The sequence below is a fragment of the Leptonychotes weddellii genome, chromosome 3, assembly GCF_054177405.1.
Source record: "Leptonychotes weddellii isolate Sample4059 chromosome 3, ASM5417740v2, whole genome shotgun sequence".
Lineage (NCBI taxonomy): Eukaryota > Metazoa > Chordata > Mammalia > Carnivora > Phocidae > Leptonychotes > Leptonychotes weddellii.
The window spans coordinates 72,917,181-72,935,437 of record NC_138371.1 but is presented as its reverse complement, the minus strand read 5'-3'; the positions used below and the strand labels follow the sequence as shown (position 1 = coordinate 72,935,437).

General features: G+C 41.5%; 1 pseudogene; it reads left to right on the top strand.

The window, feature by feature from the left end:
* LOC102745908 (thioredoxin domain-containing protein 17 pseudogene) overlaps nt 1-16,820 on the top strand; it is a 40,973-nt pseudogene extending 24,153 nt beyond the window's left edge.
* Nucleotides 16,821-18,257: the final 1,437 nt, after the last annotated feature.

Sequence of the window (18,257 nt, the reverse complement as noted above, 5' to 3'; positions counted from 1 at the left end):
CAGCAACCCTCAGTTTGTTTCCTACAATTAAGAATTCCTCATATCAGTGAGGTCATATGATACATGTCTTTCTCTGTTTGACTTATTTCACTCAGCATAATACCCTCCAGTTCCATCCACGTTGTTGCAAATGGCAAGATCTCATTCCTTTTGATGGCTGCATAATATTCCATTGTATATATATACCACATCTTCTTTATCCATTCATCTGTCGATGGACATCTTGGCTCTTTCCACAATTTGGCTATTGTGGACATTGCTGCTATAAACATCGGGGTGCACGTACCCTTTCGGATCCCTACATTTGTATCTTTGGGGTAAATACTTTGCTGCTTTACTGAGAATAATCTGAAGGAGACAAAGGATATAGCAGAAGAGGGGTCAGGAACTACTCAGCAGTCTTGGCAAGAGATAGTAACTCAAACCAAAGTAGGGGTGTGAGGTTGGCAAGAAGTGGTCAACTTTTGGGAGAGCAGGCATTTGCGTGCTACTTTTTAACAAGAATTGGGGATGGGAGTGTCTTGACCCATTTAAACCCTCTCTAACCTGTACCCCTCAACATGTGTTCCTGGGGCTGATGTGATTTAGGAAATAAAGCAAAGTTTACATAGGATTTAGGAAATAAAGCAAAGTTTACACAGAGGTCCGCCAGTAAAACAGGAAAACCTGTCCATCCTGCACACATGTAGCCATTCTGAAAAAGTCAATATTTTTATAGGTCCATTTTGATAGTATTTTTATTGAAAATAATTTAAGAATTTCTGAATTTGCTCACTTTTCCACAAAGGATCAATTCGCCTTCTGGGCACACAATTGTATGTTCTCACAGGCTTACAAGAGGTAAAGAAACACCCTATATTCCAGCTCAAAAGGTAATAAGAGATAGAGATAACCCCCTCTTGAATCATAATTTGTAAACCCTCCTTCACCCAAGGCACAATGTTCCTTCACAGGAGAATAGTCATGTGGGAAACATGCCAATTATAAGGCAATTGGTTTGTTTTTCTAGCAGATTCGCTTTATTAGGAGTCCCCTAATGTGTTACACGTTCTCTTACAAAGTGTGACAATTTATGGTGCATTCTGGGGATTTCAGAAAAGGGAAAGATCTTGCAAATTATTATCTGTGACAGAATTATAATTTTACAAATGATTAATCTCAATCATCCGTCTCTTTTTCCTCTTGGGTTAAGCAGGAAAATTATATCCTGTAAAATTAGCTGTCAAAATGTGAGCCTGTGGTTTTTGGAGTATTCGTACATCAGGAAAATGAAAAGAAGATCTTTATTAATGAGCTGGATTAAATAAATAAAAAGGTTATTGTAGGAGACATGCTGCTCTGTTGCTACAATATGTCTCATGATTTCCCAGTAGTCAGATAATATTTACCAAATTGAATCAAGATTTGATATGACTGGGCGCCTGGGTGGCTCAGTTGGTTAAGCGACTGCCTTCGGCTCAGGTCATGATCCTGGAGTCCCTGGATCGAGTCCCGCATCGGGCTCCCTGCTCGGCAGGGAGCCTGCTTCTCCCTTTGACCCTCCCCCCTCTCATGTGCTCTCTGTCTCTCTCATTCTGTCTCAAATAAATAAATAAAAAAAATCTTTAAAAAAAAAAAAAGATTTGATATGACTATTACTTGTTTCCAGAGATATCCTATCATCTAAGTATGATATTTTTAACCTATGCCTTCCTTTTGGACTGGGTATAAATGATAATGCATGTTATTGTCCTTTATTATTCAATTACAATGATTGTAGGTAAATATTTTGATGACAGAAGTGTACAGGAAGTATCTCAGAGTGGGAAACATTTTCTATACATCACCAGAGTAGTGCTGCTGAAGTCAGACAGCAGCAGTTTAAGGAAGAAGATTTAGAAAAAATTAAAAATCGAGGACCATATGAGCAAACCGAGAAATCTTGAAATCAGCTATTTCACTAGATACCACTTTGCAACTTGAACAAAATGAACATTAGGTTGCCATCATTCTTGCCACGTTAGGTTGCCATCATTCTTGCGACGTATATCACCTATTACTTTGACATGTAATTATGTATGCATATGTGTTATCCTCTCCCAAGCTAGGCTGCAAGTTTGATTACTGGAATATAGTAGACACTCAATGAATTAAAAAGGAAAGGAAGAAAACAGAAGGGAATACTGACTAGAAATAGAAATAACAATGGTGCATAAGTTGGGGCTCTATTGACACCTACTCATGTGAGGAACACCAAAACAATTCACATCATGATACATCTTTTAAGTTGGAAGAAAGAGTCAGGGACTGTAAGTTTTCCAAGCACACAAAATTAAAAAAAAAAAAAAAAAACTTTCGTAAAGGTTAATGATGCTCAAGGCTGTCTTCAAACACAAAGATGTAGTTACTGTGGTCTTCTCGCCTCCAGCTGGACATAGGCATTACCCATGATGTCATAAAAAAAGTGGGTATCTGGTAAAGGGCTAGTATCCAAAATCTATAAAGAACTTATCAAACTCAACATCCAAAAAACAAATGATCCAATCAAGAAATGGGTAGAAGACATGAACAAACATTTATCCAAAGAAGACATACAAATGATCAACAGACACATGAAAAAATGCTCAACATCACTCAGCATCAGGGAAATACAAATCAAAACCATGATGAGATATTACCTCACGCTGGTCAGAGGGCTAAAACTAACAAGTCAGGAAATAACAGATATTGGCGAGGATGTGGAGAAAGGGGAACCCTCTTATACTGTTGGTGGGAATGCAAGCTGGTGCAGCCACTCTGGAAAGCAGTATGGAGGTTCCTCAAAAAGTTGAAAATAGGGGTGTCTCCATGGCTCATTGGTTAAGCATCTGCCTTAGGCCCAGGTCATGATCCAAGGGTCCTAAGATTGAGCCCTGCATCAGGTTCCCTGCTCAGCAGGAAGTCTGCTTTTTCCCTCTCTTTCTCTGCCCTTCCCTCACTTGTGCTCTCTCTCTCTCTCAAATAAATAAATAAAATCTTAAAAAGTAAAGTTGAAAATAGAGCTACCCTATGACCCAGCAATTGCACTACTGGGTATTTACACCAAAGATACAAATGTAGTGACCCGAAGGGGCACCTGCACCCCAATGTTCACAGCAGCAATGTCCACAATAGCCGAACTATGGAAAGAGTCCAGATGTCCATTGACAGATGAATGGATAAAGAAGATGTGGTATGTATATATATATATATATATATACACACACAGTGGAATATTACTCAACCATCAAAAAAGTGAAATCTTGATATTTTCAATGATGTGGATGAAACTAGAGGGTATTATACTAAGCGAAGTAAGTCAGTCAGAGAAAGACAATTATCATACAATCTCACTCATATGTAGAATTTAAGAAACAAAATAGAGGATCATAGGGGAAGGGAAGGAAAATAAAACAAGACAAAATCAGAGAGGGAGACAAACCATAAGAGACTCATAATTATAGGAAACAAACTGAGGGTTGCTGGAGGGGGGTGGGGGAATGGGGTAACTGGGTGCTGGACATCAAGGGTGATGTAATGAGCACTGGGTATCATATAAGATTGATGAATCACTGAACTCTACCTCTGATACATTGTATGTTAATTAATTGAATCCATACTTAAAAATTAAATAAATAAATAAATAAATAAGTGGGTAGCTGGACTTCACTTTTGATCTGCCCATTTTAAACTCATCAGAATTTCCAGACCTCAGTGTATTTTATTTTATTTTATTTTTTTAAAGATTTTATTTATTTATCTGACAGAGAGATACACAGCAAGAGAGGGAACACAAGCAGGGGGAGCGGGAGAGGGAGAAGCATGCCTCCCGCTGAGCAGGGAGCCCGATGCGGGGCTCGATCCCAGGACCCTGGGATCATGACCTGAGCCGAAGGCAGACGCTTAACGACTGGGCCACCCAGGCGCCCCTGGACCTCAGTGTATTTTAAAGTCTATTTTAAGGTTGCCAGAGCTGAGGACCCCTGGTAAGGATGGTCGCAGGCATTGTTTCTGGAGAGGTACAGGAAGCCTCTTGACTGGTTCCCTTTGCTCTTTATCGCTTGTGTTTTAGTCAGGATCTGCAGTATGAGGAACAGAAGGTCTCACACAAGTTACCTTCATAAAAAAAGAGAGTTGGTAATAAAGACACACATATGCTGGAACTGGAAAACTCACAAGCTGAGCCAACCTTACATCTCCAAGTTCCTTCATTATCCTGAGCCACGTTTTCCATCTCTCTCACCAGATTGCTCTCAAAAAATCCCGCATCTCGTGGTATGTCTGCTTTTCTTTCCATTCTCTATAGAAATGCTTCCTCATTCTTGATGTACTCAATTTTTTGTCTATAAAAGAGCCTCAACTTCCTCTTAATTTCTGCTCTTCCTGACCTCAATTTCTACCTGATCAGGGAGAACTGCCCAGACTCTTGCTGTAATGACCTATCATTCTCAGCTCCTGCTGCTGTAGCTTCGCTCCTGAGAGAGAATCTGACTGGCTCCACTCATCTTTTCACAAAGGCTACATCTTAGTTTGCTGGCTGAACCCCTTAGGGTCAGGTGCCCCTGTTAATGCAGTTATCTGGGACTGGAGGTTGGCAATCACATTGGCCAGAGAACGTGTGCCTCAGAGCAGTCTCTTAGTGAGGCTGTGCATAGGGCAGACATCTGGTATCTTGGAGAGCACATCTCAACATCTGCTGTGTCTTTGAGTTATTTGTATTATTTACACACATGTCTCATCTTCTAATTTTTGATGTCCTGAGGAGCTGATGCATTGTAATGTGACCAGTAGTACATAGCAACATACTTGGGATACTTTGTCCAATGCTTGCTTGCTGCACTGATATGTATAATTATATTCCTCTCCCTCCTTCTATCCTTCCTTTTCCCCCTTCCCTCTCTCCCTTCATCCCTCCCTCCCTCCATTCCTTCCTTCTTTCATTTCTTGCACAACATATAAAGATCTACTATGTCAGAGACTATGGTAGACACCATAATATCAAAATTAAAAAGACATATTTTGTACCATCAAGAAGATCCCATGCTAATGGGGAAAAGATATCCAGAGTAAGATGTTATGTTAAAAATAGCATGTGTTTGCTCTCCTGAGATTTTTATTTCTCCTATTTCATACAGCTTACTAATTCCTTATTACTTCATTGCTTTGGGGATTTTTCCAGGGCAGAACACAGAAGAAGCAGAAGTCAGTGTTTTTCCTTGCCTTTTGTAAATGTCTAAACTCATAGAAGGGATGTTGTATATATCCCAGAGGGGGAATTAAGAGAGGGGGTTCCTCTGAGAAAACAAGAGAAAAGAGGAAGAGAGTCTCCTCCAGCTGGGAAGAAGTGTGTGCACGGGGGTAGAGGCTCCAAGGAGGGGTAGAGCTTGTCCCTTCTCTGGCAGCCTGCCAGGGAGATGGTGATCCCAGAGTGAATGGTTCGATGCTGCAGTCATGGGAGGCTCCCAGCTTCCCCACAGCATGGGAATAACAGAGCTCTTTTCCCTGCAGCAGTCTGTTGGCCTGAGACCTGGACAGGGCAAGACTAACCAGTGCCCAGAGCACCTCTTTTACATCTCCTGAGGGATGTCAGACAGTGGGACCTCTGCACAATAATGGACACGGAGGATTTTCCACTGAGGAGTGAGATAGAACTTTACATGGGCTAGGTGAGAGGGGCTCAGGTAAATTTAAAAGAAAGAAGAAAAACCTGTTTCTCATAAAATTAAGTTTGTGAAACCCATTATATATGCAAACATATGGCTATGATACAGTAAACTAATTTCTAATGGCAATAATTATGACATACTCTAGGACCATAGAAGGAGGGGTGATAGAACCTAATTTAGGGAAATTTTTGTTTCTCTCTCTTTTTTTTTTTTAAGATTTATCCGTTTATTTTAGAGAGAGAAAGAGTGCCCGCACACAAGAGAGGGGGCAGAGGGAGAGGGAGAGAGAGAGAATCCTCAAGCAGACTCCCAGCTGAGCATGGAGCCCAATGCAGGGCTCGATCCCATGATCCGTGCGATCAGTACGTAAGCTGAAACCAAGAGTCAGACACTCAACCGACTGAGCCACTCAGGTGCCTCAAGGGAAATTTTTGTTTCTAATGGACATTCGCATGAACTTACGCTGTGTGACTCTAAATTTAGGGACAAAACTAAAACCACAGACAAGAAAAAATAAACTACAGGCCTACATATCATGAGGTGACACCATGATGCCTCATCATTATCAAATCATGTCAGCCAGAAGTCAGCTGCCCTTTGTCAGCCAGCTAAGTTTTCACCCAGAAGGCAGTGCTCAGTTCCTCACTATACCCCCAAGTATTTTGTTGTTCTGCTAATTTATTTAACCTCTTGAAATCTCACTTAGCTTCCTCTTTTGAAAAATGAGGGACCTGTTCAGAGAAATCTGGGGACAGATTGAATCTGTATATAGAAAATTACTGGGGCACCTGGGTGGCTCTTTCGGTTAAGTGTCCGGTTTTTGGTTTTGGCTCAGGTCATGATCTCGCTGTCCGTGGGATCGAACGTGTGTTTGGGCTCTGTGCTCAGTGCGGAGTCTGCTTCAGATTCTCTCTCTCTCTCCCTCACTCTCTCTCTCTTTCAAATAAATAAGTAAAATCTTTAAAAAAAAAAAAAGATTACTTATAAAGCACTTTATAAAAATTACATAAATAGTTTTATCAATATAAACAATTCTAAGTTTATCAGCATTCCCTCCAACAAAGTATCTCAGTTCTGTTTTAAAATGTCAAATCAGGAAGATTATCTTATTGCACCAAAAAGCATTCTTTGCTTCAGTGTTATCTCATTCACACATGTTTATCAATAAATATAGGGAGCCAGTTTCTGTGTTAGATATTTTGTATACAATGATGAATACTAGACAAGATTCTTGACCCAAAGAGATTATGGTCTAATAATCTAACAAAATTGTGAGAAATGCCACCAAGGTTAAAAAGAGAGTGCTTTAAGAAAGAATCAGAATGGTGACCTATTTAAAAGTGAGCCCAGGAAACACTTTATGAGAAAGGAGGGAACAGTGAAGGTTGAGTTGTGTTATGAATGATGAATAGGGACCAGGTAATGAGAGAGAGAAGAGAGCACTACCCAAGTAGAGCCATAGTATGGGTAAAATTGAGACAAGAATGTTTTTGATGCCCTAAAATAACACAGAAATAGTGTACACATTGTTCTTAAGTGCCTCTCTTGTTGAGTCATTTTTATAAGCATTAACATTTTAAGAATCTTCCCGGTGGTATTGAAAACATGGTTGCAGTAGAGGGAATATAGTCAATGATATTGTAATACTATTGCTTGGTGCCTGTACTTATTATGGTGAGCACTGAGTAATGTATGGAATTGTCCAATCACTATGTGATACACCTGAAATTAATATAACATTGCAGGTCAATTATACTTCAATAATAAATAAAATCATGGCTGCATTAAGACTTTCGAAAATAGCAAGGGACAAGTGAGATAAAGAGGGGAGGTACGTATTCTATGCAGATTAATTCTCAAATTTTGTGTATCCAGTACGTATGAAACTTAATGTTACATTATGGTTTGCATTATGGAAATTAGGCCGATTTTGGTAACTGGCTTTCATCTCCCCCTGGTAGTATTTAATGTAATTTTTACAGTCAATAAACATCCAACTGTCTACATGTCTTCCCTTTTCTTGCTCATAAAAATCAAAGCATCAATATTGTTTACAAGATTTGCTTTCCACATTTGATTACCTCCTTATATTTAATGGTTCACATGTAGAACTGTAAGGTATAGTTTAGTGTCTTCATTGTCCCAAAGACCAAAATTTCATTGATTCTCACTACATTACAATGAGTGAAAGTAAAATCAAAATTTACATTATGTTCTGTCTGTGTTCATATTTCTGATCCATTTAGACATGTCATCTCCAAAGCAGTATAGTCTAAAACACAAACTTGTAATCAGTTGACACAAAACCTCTTCCCAAAGTGATTAGATGCAGTCAAGCAGAATCAGCTCTCCACTGCATAAAACACCACACTTTTTATTACCTTCATTAACGTATCTAACCATCACCATGAAATGCCGCTCCCCCACTGATCTCTACCTGTTTGTGCCGCCTTCTGGCGTGCCCTGACTAGGAGTTTCTTTTATAGAATTTTGCTCAAAATTTCTTTCCATTCACCTTCAATTACTGGAATTATTGAAACCATGCTACAAAAGACACCCTTAGAGTTTGTTGTAAGTGTTGTGCGAGTTAACACTATTTTCCTGATGGCCAAATTGAAGCAATTTGACCAAAATAACATAACCCATACTGATACGAATAAATCATTGAATAAAGAAATACATAAGGGGGGGAAGGGACAAATCTTTCTTAGAAAAGAATTTCAAAGATAATTTCAAAAAACGAAATAGAACACAAGCCTCAGGAGGTGGGGAGTTTAATCCTCCTCCCCTGAAGTTTGGACTGGACTTTGGAACTGGCTTCCTAGTGCTGAATGGACAAAATAGTAACACTATGGTGGAGAAACCGAAGGACGCTACCTTAAGGAAGCCATCTGTGTTAACGTCACCAGCTATGAATCATACTGATATCACGTACCTCCCGTTAGGACATGATGACAAGGGCACTTCACCACTGTGGTCTTCGTCCCAAAGCCTATGACCCTGTTCTAATCCCGAGAAAACCCTTGAGATAAAGCCAAAGTTAGGGACAGTCTACAAAATGAACGGTCTTCCAAAGACCAGTATCATTCAAACTGTCAAAGTCATGAAAAAGAAGGAAACACTGAGAAACTCGCAGACCAGAAGAGACTAAAGAGACATGACAACTGAATGTGAGATGGGACCCTGGACAGAGTCCGGGAACAGAAAGAAGGGCATTCATGGTAAAACTGGGAAAATCTAAATAAAATCTGGAGCTTAGTTAATAGCAATGTATCGGTTTTGCTTTCTTAGTTTTGACAACCGTGATGTCAGGATACTGGGTAAAGTATGTATGGAAACACTGAATAGCCTGGCAATTTTTTGGTAAATCTCAAATTATTCCAAAACCAAAAGCTTTTTATTTTTTTTTAATTTTTTTAAGAGATTTTATTTATTTATTTGACAGAGACACAGTGAAAGAGGAAACACAAGCAGGGGGAGTGGGAGAGGGAGAGGGAGAAGCAGGCTTCCCGCTGAGCAGAAAGCCCGATGGATGCGGGGCTTGATCCCAGGACCCTGGGATCATGACCTGAGCCGAAGGCGGACGCTTAACCATCTGAGCCACCCAGGCGCCCCAACCAAAAGGTTTTTAAAAGCAAATGAAAAAGTTAATGTTCTTTTACTTCTGACAATCAGATTCTTTATTAATGAAAGATTTTATAAGATATTAACAATAGCCAGCATGCCTTGACTACTTACATTGTGTCAGACACTGTGCTGAGTCTTTATATAATCCTGCCTAATGCCTACAATGTACCTATGAAGTAAATACTATGATTATCCCTACTTTACAGCTGAGACGGTACCCCAGGTCCCACAGCCAATAAAGGCCACAGAGCTTTTCACAGCCCTTAGAATCACCAGAGAAAGAGACGAAATGATCTTCAGCAGTTCTCTAGTATTAGATATTGAGGCGCCATAGTATTTAATTCACTGAGAATTGGCAGGCTTTTGTTAGGATACTCAGTGGTCAAGAACAATCTATTTCCTAAATTAATTTACTGCATGTGAGTGTGTGTGTGCATGTATGCACATGCTGTAAGAATAAGAATGGATCGTGCCTGTGAGTCTCCACCATCAGTCACTTGATTTCTAAGGGCAGGAACACTGGCTACTGTGTATTATCTCCAGTGAGTAATTCTCCCCTGGTCCCCAGTCCTGGGGCTGTTCCCTGCACAGAGGGGGCTCATTGTGCACTGGTGCCGGACTGTATGAATGGGTTGCTCCACCAAGGTTGGTCCAAATCAATCATTCCTGATGTTGAAAATTTACATTTGAAAAAAGCTGTTCCCAAGGACCATGGACACAACTATCAAAAGAGGGAAAACCAGTGAAATGTCTGATTGTGTGATGGGGGTTGTGGTGGTGGGTGGGGGGGTTTGTTTGTTACATGAATCTAAATTGTCAATTTATGCATTTTCATCCCGAACGGATTCAATTAATTAATTATGTTCTCTTTGTATAAGAACCTCTAGAGAGGAAACAAAATAAAATTGGAAGCACAGGAAAGAGAAAGAGAGAGAGAACAAGGATAAAATAGATAAAACCATATTCACACCTAATATGCTCCGGCCCCAGGTTCCCCCCCAGCTCAGCCCCTCTGTAAGCAGCTTCCACAGCCTCTGAGTGTGCCCAATGAGTGTTTTGCTGGATTCAATATAAGAATAACAAGACTCTTCAAATATGACCCTGCTGTTTGCCTCCCAGCCTGTAGTAGCTGTTTACATAACATGTGGATAAATAGAAAACTCATCTGCTTATTTCCAGGAACCATATTAGAAAAAAAAAAAAAGTTAATGAAGGACACTGCAAAGGAGTATGGTGTGTTTAATAAAACACTTTCCCCAGGAATTGAAAGAAGCCTCTGCATGTGGCATGCAGCAGCTTATCACTAATTCAGAATCTCCCTTCTGCCTCAGACTTTTGTCTTTCTTCTTCCTGGTAGCCACACTTTCAAGCATGATGGCTTGCTTTGTAGTCGCTGTGCTCTGGAAGGGAGCTCAGAGGAAATGGAGCGAGAGAGTTCATTAGGGATATTTCATAGTCACTCAGATCCCAGAGTCTCTGTCTCATCTTCGCAGATCACACTGTTCATGGAGAGACTTTCTTTATTTTGTTACTTATCCTTGTACTGCCAGAAGTCTACAAAGACCTGGGCTCCTGCATGTTTCCACTCACATCAGGGGAATGTGAACACAATTCAAAGCCTGCCCTGGCCTGGTGTGCATTTACTGATTGCAAATCAGCTTATTGTATTGTAAAAATTCTACATTTTCTTGAAAATGCAGCATTTGAAGATGAAAATCTTATTCTAACAGAAGCATATTACAAAAAGAAAAAAATAATAAAAAAAAAAGATGAGAGACAAAGCAGGAAGGGGAAAAGGAACAAAGAAAACAAAGATAAATGGATGCAGAGAATGATCAGGTAGGATTATGTTGTTTTGAAACCCAGACAGCTGACCTATGAAAGTCAAGTTTTGTGGAAGGTTTTAATTTACTTTTGCATAGTTATTTCTTTTCAGAAACCTCTCCTAAAAGCCAATCAGCATTGCTAATGTATTGGTTTCTTTCCAGCCCTGAGAAGTCAAACTGAGCCAATATTATTAGCTTTGCAAAATCCAAAGAGTCAAGACCATTCTCCCCCAAATGGGCCCTTTTCTCTCTCAGCTTTCTGGATGTGGATCCTTGATTACAGCACATTCTCCTAATTATAAGGACTACTTTGAACACATTGCTTTATTCCTAGAAAGCCAGTGGCCATTAATGATATTGCTGAAATCCATGGTTCCAGGTGGCTATTTCCAGTTTTAACACGAGCTGTCTGTTCAAAGGGAACATGCTTAATATTATTTAATAGAAGCTATACATTTTTATGGATCCATAAAAGAATTCATCTCATTTCCTGCTGATGAATTGAAACTTCTGAAGCTCCAAAGAACGTCTGGTATGAAAAATGAGCAGAATCCTCCTACTCAGAAATCTCTGTGTTCTCCTCTCTGCCCAGATGCAGTATTTATTCCATGAATCTCTATTAAATCTAATTCTTACTAGGCCCAAGCTGATCTTTAGGTCAGGGCGGGTAACCTCATGATGTAGAAAGCTAGCTACATACACTTTCCTTCATGAAAAAAAGAAAGACACTTTTGGGGTGCCTGGGTGGCTCAGTGGGTTAAGCGTCTGTCTTCAGCTCAGGTCATGATCCCAAGATCCTGGGTTTGAGTTCCGCATCGGGCTCCCTGCTCAGTGAGGTGTCTGCCTCTCCTTATCCCTCTGCCCCTCCCTCTGCCCCCACTTGTGCTCGCCTTCTCTCTCTCTCTCTCACTCACTATCTCTCTCAAGTAAAGAAAGAAAATCTTAAAAAAAAAAAAAAGATACTTCCTAAATTTGAGCAATCCTCTTAGGCTTCTGTTTCTTTGAGTGGCTGGCCACTGTGCGTTCACGTCTTTAGTTGGTTCAAAAATGCATGTGCGGAGATGACCTCGCACCCAGAAGTGGAAACATGTATGACTCTTCTCAGTATTTTAAAATCCCAAGAGCATTTATTCAAAGCAGCAGCACTGGGTTTCACTAAGGTTGAGAGATTTTCCTTTTTCCCAGGCCACTGAAGCCATAGGCAAGAATTTTTATATTGGGCCAGACTTGCCTGGATCGCACCAAATGGACAGGCCCTCCCCGGGGCTTGCTGTGTGGCCCTGCTGGTGCCCGCTGTGTGTGAGGGGCTGGGGTAGCTGCTGTGGAAATGAACGTGGCACCGCCCTTGGCCTCAAATCATTTAGACTCTAAATGGGAAGACACGCCATATGGGCATATAAGATAAAACAGTAACTTAAGAGCTAAGTGACAATAAATGAAAATAGAATATGTGTCACAAAACACCGTGGGAGGGGGGTTCATTACCAAATGCTTGCGTAAATAATGAGTGTGATGAGTTTGGGTGACTAGCATGAGCTCAAATTAAAGATTGCCCCTTGGAGACGGTGAGAGCAGTCCACGCTCTAGAAGCGACGTAACTATTTCCTAGAGGAGCAAACCATGCCCTGGCCACTTGGGCACGCCAGTGGAACACATCGGTCATACACTTCCGCTGTAATATGCTGATCCATTTTCATTGCAACGCTGCTGTTTGTTCTGTAATTTTTTTTTCTTTTTACTCACTTGTACTTTGAAAGCCTGATCTTAGACTCTGAGCTTTAATATTCTGCATTTCCAATTCCGTTCGTTTTCTCTGCAGCCAAATGTGCTTACATTCTTGTTCACCCAGTATTAATAAAAAGGATGTTTGCACAGCAGGGAAGCGTATTCTCATTTATCTCTGACCAGAGTTGTGAAGAATGGAATGGCCTGATGGCCATTATCTTAACCCTATGTGACTGCAAACATTTTGAAGTGGTAGAGGAGACAATTGGAACATGAAACCCACATTAAAGTTTGCTTCTCTCAGCTGTAAACTGCAGATTAAATCCCCAGTCACATTTCTTACCCAGGCCTTCTTCCCTTTTTTTGGTAACAAATATAAGATTATTTTGTATTCAACAAAACAGAGTCACCTAACTTGAAAGACTGAAAAACTCATGAGTTCAGAGTTCTCAGTGGGAGTTATTTGGTATATCATTCTTTGAAATTCCTCCCACCTTATTAAAGAGAAACATTAAAGGTCATGACAGTGTTCTTCTCTTGTGATGTCCTAGCCATCCTGTGGAAGGAAGTCAAAGCCATGGAAAGCGCTTTCTATTATTTCAAGAGTGACAGGATTTTCATATTCAAATAGCTGCATACAAGATTTAAACATAAATGAAAGGGAAAGGATGGATGTATTGGTCTACCTTCAAAGGGAAATAAGCAATGGTAAGACTTTACTCTGATATGAAACTCTATGACAGTAGTATAAGAAGAAACACACACACCCCGCTGAAGACTAGTGAATATTTCTCAGCAAACAATCATCAACCAAGCATAATCACACAGAAGTTTTAAGTACATGCTCTCTGATGACCAGTTCCTCACTTATGGAAGAGCTTTCCAGTATTTTTGAATAGACACATGAGTTTGGTTAAAAGTGGCAAGGACCAGATTCTCTCTGCATCATTCCTCCTAAATTAATGGGTCGAGCACAGATTAATCTAACAACACATTTCTTGGCTATCTACCATGTATCTAACACAGAAGAAAAAAAAGAAATAGTCAGAGACACCCCCTGTTCACTGTTATTGGAGATCCTGGAGGGCCAGGAAAGCAATTTCTAAAATGTCTGCACTGAACCTTGATATAAAATGCTGCATGGGGTGCCTGGGTAGTTAAGCATCTGCCTTTGGTTCAGGTCATGATCCCAGGGTCCTGGGATGGAGCCCTGCATCGGGCTCCCCGCTCAGCGGGGAGCCTGCTTCTCCCTCTGACCCTCCCCCCTCTCATGCTCTCTCTCTGAAATAAATAAATAAAATCTTAAAAAAATAAGATAAATAAAAAATGCTGCATGAAGGAGAGGCTGAAGTAGTGTGAACTGGGAGGCTCTTTGGAAAGGCAGCCGTGGAGTGGGAAAGGTCAGAAAGTGGCAACATTAGAAGGGATGTTTTCATTGAGGAAATATAGCTTGAGCACAGCTTTCAAGGGTGGTCCAATGAAGGGTGGTACCAGAGAGGTACGATCCAGAACTGGAGTCGGAGTGCCAGAGCAGCCGTCTCTCTGGATCATGTCCAACTAGGATCGCTGCTGAAAAACTGATTTCCCACCAAATTCCTCCTTAGCTGTTGGAGGGGTTACCATTATGCTACAGGGGAGTCATGGGGTCTCCTGGTCTCACAGATCCCACAAGGGATCTGACCTACCTGCCCTTCATTCAGGGGACCCTAGGTTTGACGGATGTCACTCTTGCAGAAGGGCTGCATCTCCCCCCGTCCCCTAAAGTTTAATGCCATTTTAGCCACCCCACAGTTCTCTGCACCAAAGACCATTCTGGAGAGAAGTATTGTAATGCAAGTAGGTATAAACCTTTGAACTACTGACTCAGGGCAAGGAGTCAAAGTCTATCAGAGAGAAGTGTCTCACAAAACACAAGGGGCAAGAGAAACAAAGTGCCAGAAGTAATCATGACTGAAGTGGATTTGGGGATTCCAGAATTTAGTTTCCCTACCCAGTCCCCCATAGACGTTCCCGTCACTCCTCTGTGTTTTATGGAAAACTACTAACCCAGGCTTAATGTCCAGTATGTTGTATTTATCCTTGTTGCTCTGAGTAATCGAAGCTTGTGATCCAGACAGGTTGAAGGTCCGTCGTCTATGCAGTTACTAATATGCAGTAGCCACGGCACTAGCCCCAGCCTCAAACGGCCATATGCCAGCATTCCTGGGATATGAGATGTTTGAAAACGTTTGCTGAAAGAATGAGAGAATGCTGAGCACTTTCCACGCATAGATATCAGGGGGGGAAATAACAGAACAAAAACATATGGAGCCTGGGTGGTTATCCCAGGCCCAAGACAAACACCTCACTCTGGTGGTTCAAAGGTTATCTTCTTATATTCCTTTTATGTATTAGGGCTTTGGAAGAGGAAACAGAGAAGCAAAAGCAGGAGATGCCGTTCCCATGAGATTTCTGGAATCTACTTGGCCACCGTTCACTTCAGCAGGCAGGCATTTGGACAATGTCTTGGAACAGAAGCTTGGCATTGAAACGTCTATGGTGATCATTTTGATGTTCACGCAGGCCTGAGGTCCCCGGCCAGCTCAGAGCTATTTCTCACACTTCCTTGTTGTTTCTCAGTCTCCCTCCCGGGACAGAGGACATTTGTTAACAATTACAAAGACAAAGGCTTTGAACTGTGCCTCCCACCCTCAGTGGAAGGTGGGCTCTGAGCCCTGGAGCCCCGAAGTGTCCAGAGGAATATGAGCTTCCTCTTTTCACAAAGCTTCCTGTGTGAAAAATGTGGCAGGTCCACAGATGAGACAAAGGAAACAAACAAAATTGGCCAATTCGCTGCCAGAGCCTTAGATGCTACAAAGTGAACAGCATGGCTCTCTTCCCAAAGATGAGAGGAGCAGACTGAGATTATTTCAGCTGCACTGAAATTCCTCATTCCTGATAAACTCGTCCGTGTTCTTGCTTAACTGGATCTTCTGCAGAGGACATAATTGAGAAATGTGAATTTTTTTTCTGAAAATTTTCTGATTTGATTAAAAATGAAATTTCAAAAAAATTTAGTTTATTAAAAATCTTTTATTTTACTTTTCTATGATTTTATTACAATCTTACATTTTTATTAAAGGTATTCATTAAATATACATTTTTGCTTATTTTGTTAAAAATAATATCTTTAGTTAATCACGTAGGCAACAGCAAAGAACAGAGATACATCACGGTTGTTCCGCTAATACCCTGATGATTCGAGTGCTCGACCTGCAAATCAGGTCACAACAACTACTAGGCCTTGTCAAGTGTCCCCTTTTTACCTCTTTCTTGGTTGATGCGACTACTCCCTGGTTTATGAGGGAGGGCAATAAAGGGCCTCTCTCTTTGCTGTAGGAATACCTGTGGAATTTGGTAACTACTCAGCTTTGTTTAGCTAAGGGCTCTGTCTCCCTCGTGTGCTATGCGGGGCACACAGGTTTAAAAATGGAATGAGGGAGCCGGAGGCTTGCTTCCCTCTGCACCGAAGCCTTGGGCTGGCTCCTGTCATACCCTCCACCCTGTCTGGGGAGCTCTGCCCTGTCCTGGCCTCCGAATCTGAAAGATGAGGATGTGAGCACGGCTAGCTTGCAGGAGTTCGGCTGGGCGAGGGAGCTGCACAGTGGCAACACATTGTTGCTTGGCTTACCGCTGCCAAGGACACCTGAGGAAAGAGCTTGGGCCCCGACTGCGTGCAGGTTGAACCAGCCCTGGAGAGGGGCTGACGACGCATGTCAGTGAAGGATGTGTGTTCACCTACTGCCAAGCTGGAGAAAAACCTTATTGAAAAAAAACCCAAATAATGCCTTCAGAAAAAACTTGAAGTAACCACAGTGCCTACACTACTTAAATATGGAACATTTCAAAAACTGGTAGAATCTGAATGTCTTTTCAGGCCAACCTCATGGAGATGTTGCTCTCTGGCTGTTCAGATTTCATGATGGCAGCCCTGTCTTGATTTTCCGATCTGCTCTGGTATAAAAGAAACTGCCTATTTGCTTTGAATTCATGTTCATAATAAATAAATGTTTAAAAAAATTGGTATGTGTCTAAACAAGAGAGAGTGCCACTAAAATGCTCATGAACCCTCAAAAAAGTGCCTTCAAAGGGACCCCTTGAACTTAGGTGAACTGTGTCATGAGCTGGTCAGACGTCACGAAGGGGCTCGCTTAGGAATGACCACCACACACAAATATAACTGCACTCAGCATACACATTGCTATTGCCACTGTCACGTAGGGCACAGATGTGACCGACCTTGTGCAGATTACCGCTGCCTCCGCATGTGGCCACAAAAACATGGCGGTGACAACCCTTACGAGAACAGGAACTCCTATAATGACCTCTAATTACAGACATCAAACAAGCTGAAAGGAATTCCTTCTCTCTCCTTTATTGGGATTCCTGGGGCTTAAAAGGCCCACAAAGCATTTTTTTCCCCACAAATTTAACCAATACACTAGTGATGCACATCACTTATAGTAATAAACAATGTTTATACATGCGTCAGTCAAATTACAAAATAAAATACTAACAATGCTTTAGTCGTTAGTTGGCACTTTATCATCAAAGCTACAAAATAGAGTCACCATCCTAAGGCCATGGCTTGAAGCTAGAAGGTGGCAGGGCCACCTTAGAAGTTCACCCCTGGCCTGGTGGAAACCACTTCCCATGGGCCTCTACTTCTGATACAGGAAGCAGCATGCAGTCCCTCAATTATTCCCACCTGCTGAGGGGTGAGCTATGACAAAGCCAACATACCCTCCCTGGTCTATTGTGACAAATGAACCCCACCACCTCCACCACACCTGTCTCTCCTCAGAGACTCGGAGTGAGGACTCAGATCCCACTAACAGCATCCACAATCACTGTTTCTGGAATATCCAACTCTAGGGCCTTCCAGAAAAATTTTTCTTCTTCTCACTGGAATGAGAACTCTATTGAAATAATTTCTACTTCCCTTCAGACTCTCTGGATAGAGGGTGCTGACTCTCAAACATTGATCAGGATTCATGGAAAGTGAGAGCAGTGGAAACCTGGCTTACATAACAGCTGGTTGTACTTACTGAGTGAGATAAATCACCTGTAGTTGTATTTGACCCATGTGGACGGACTATCCGATGTTTTAAATGTGAATTAGGTGGCAAAGTTAAAAAAAAAAAAATGAGAGCATGTCCCATACAAATCAATTTGTGTTTTCTCTTGAAAAATGTGGGGAGGGCGCCTGGGTGGCTCAGTTGGTTAAGCGACTGCCTTCGGCTCAGGTCATGATCCTGGAGTCCCTGGATCGAGTCCCGCATCGGGCTCCCTGCTCGGCGGGGAGCCTGCTTCTCCCTCTGACCCTCCCCCCTCTCATGTGCTCTCTCTTTCATTCTCTCTGTCTCAAATAAATAAA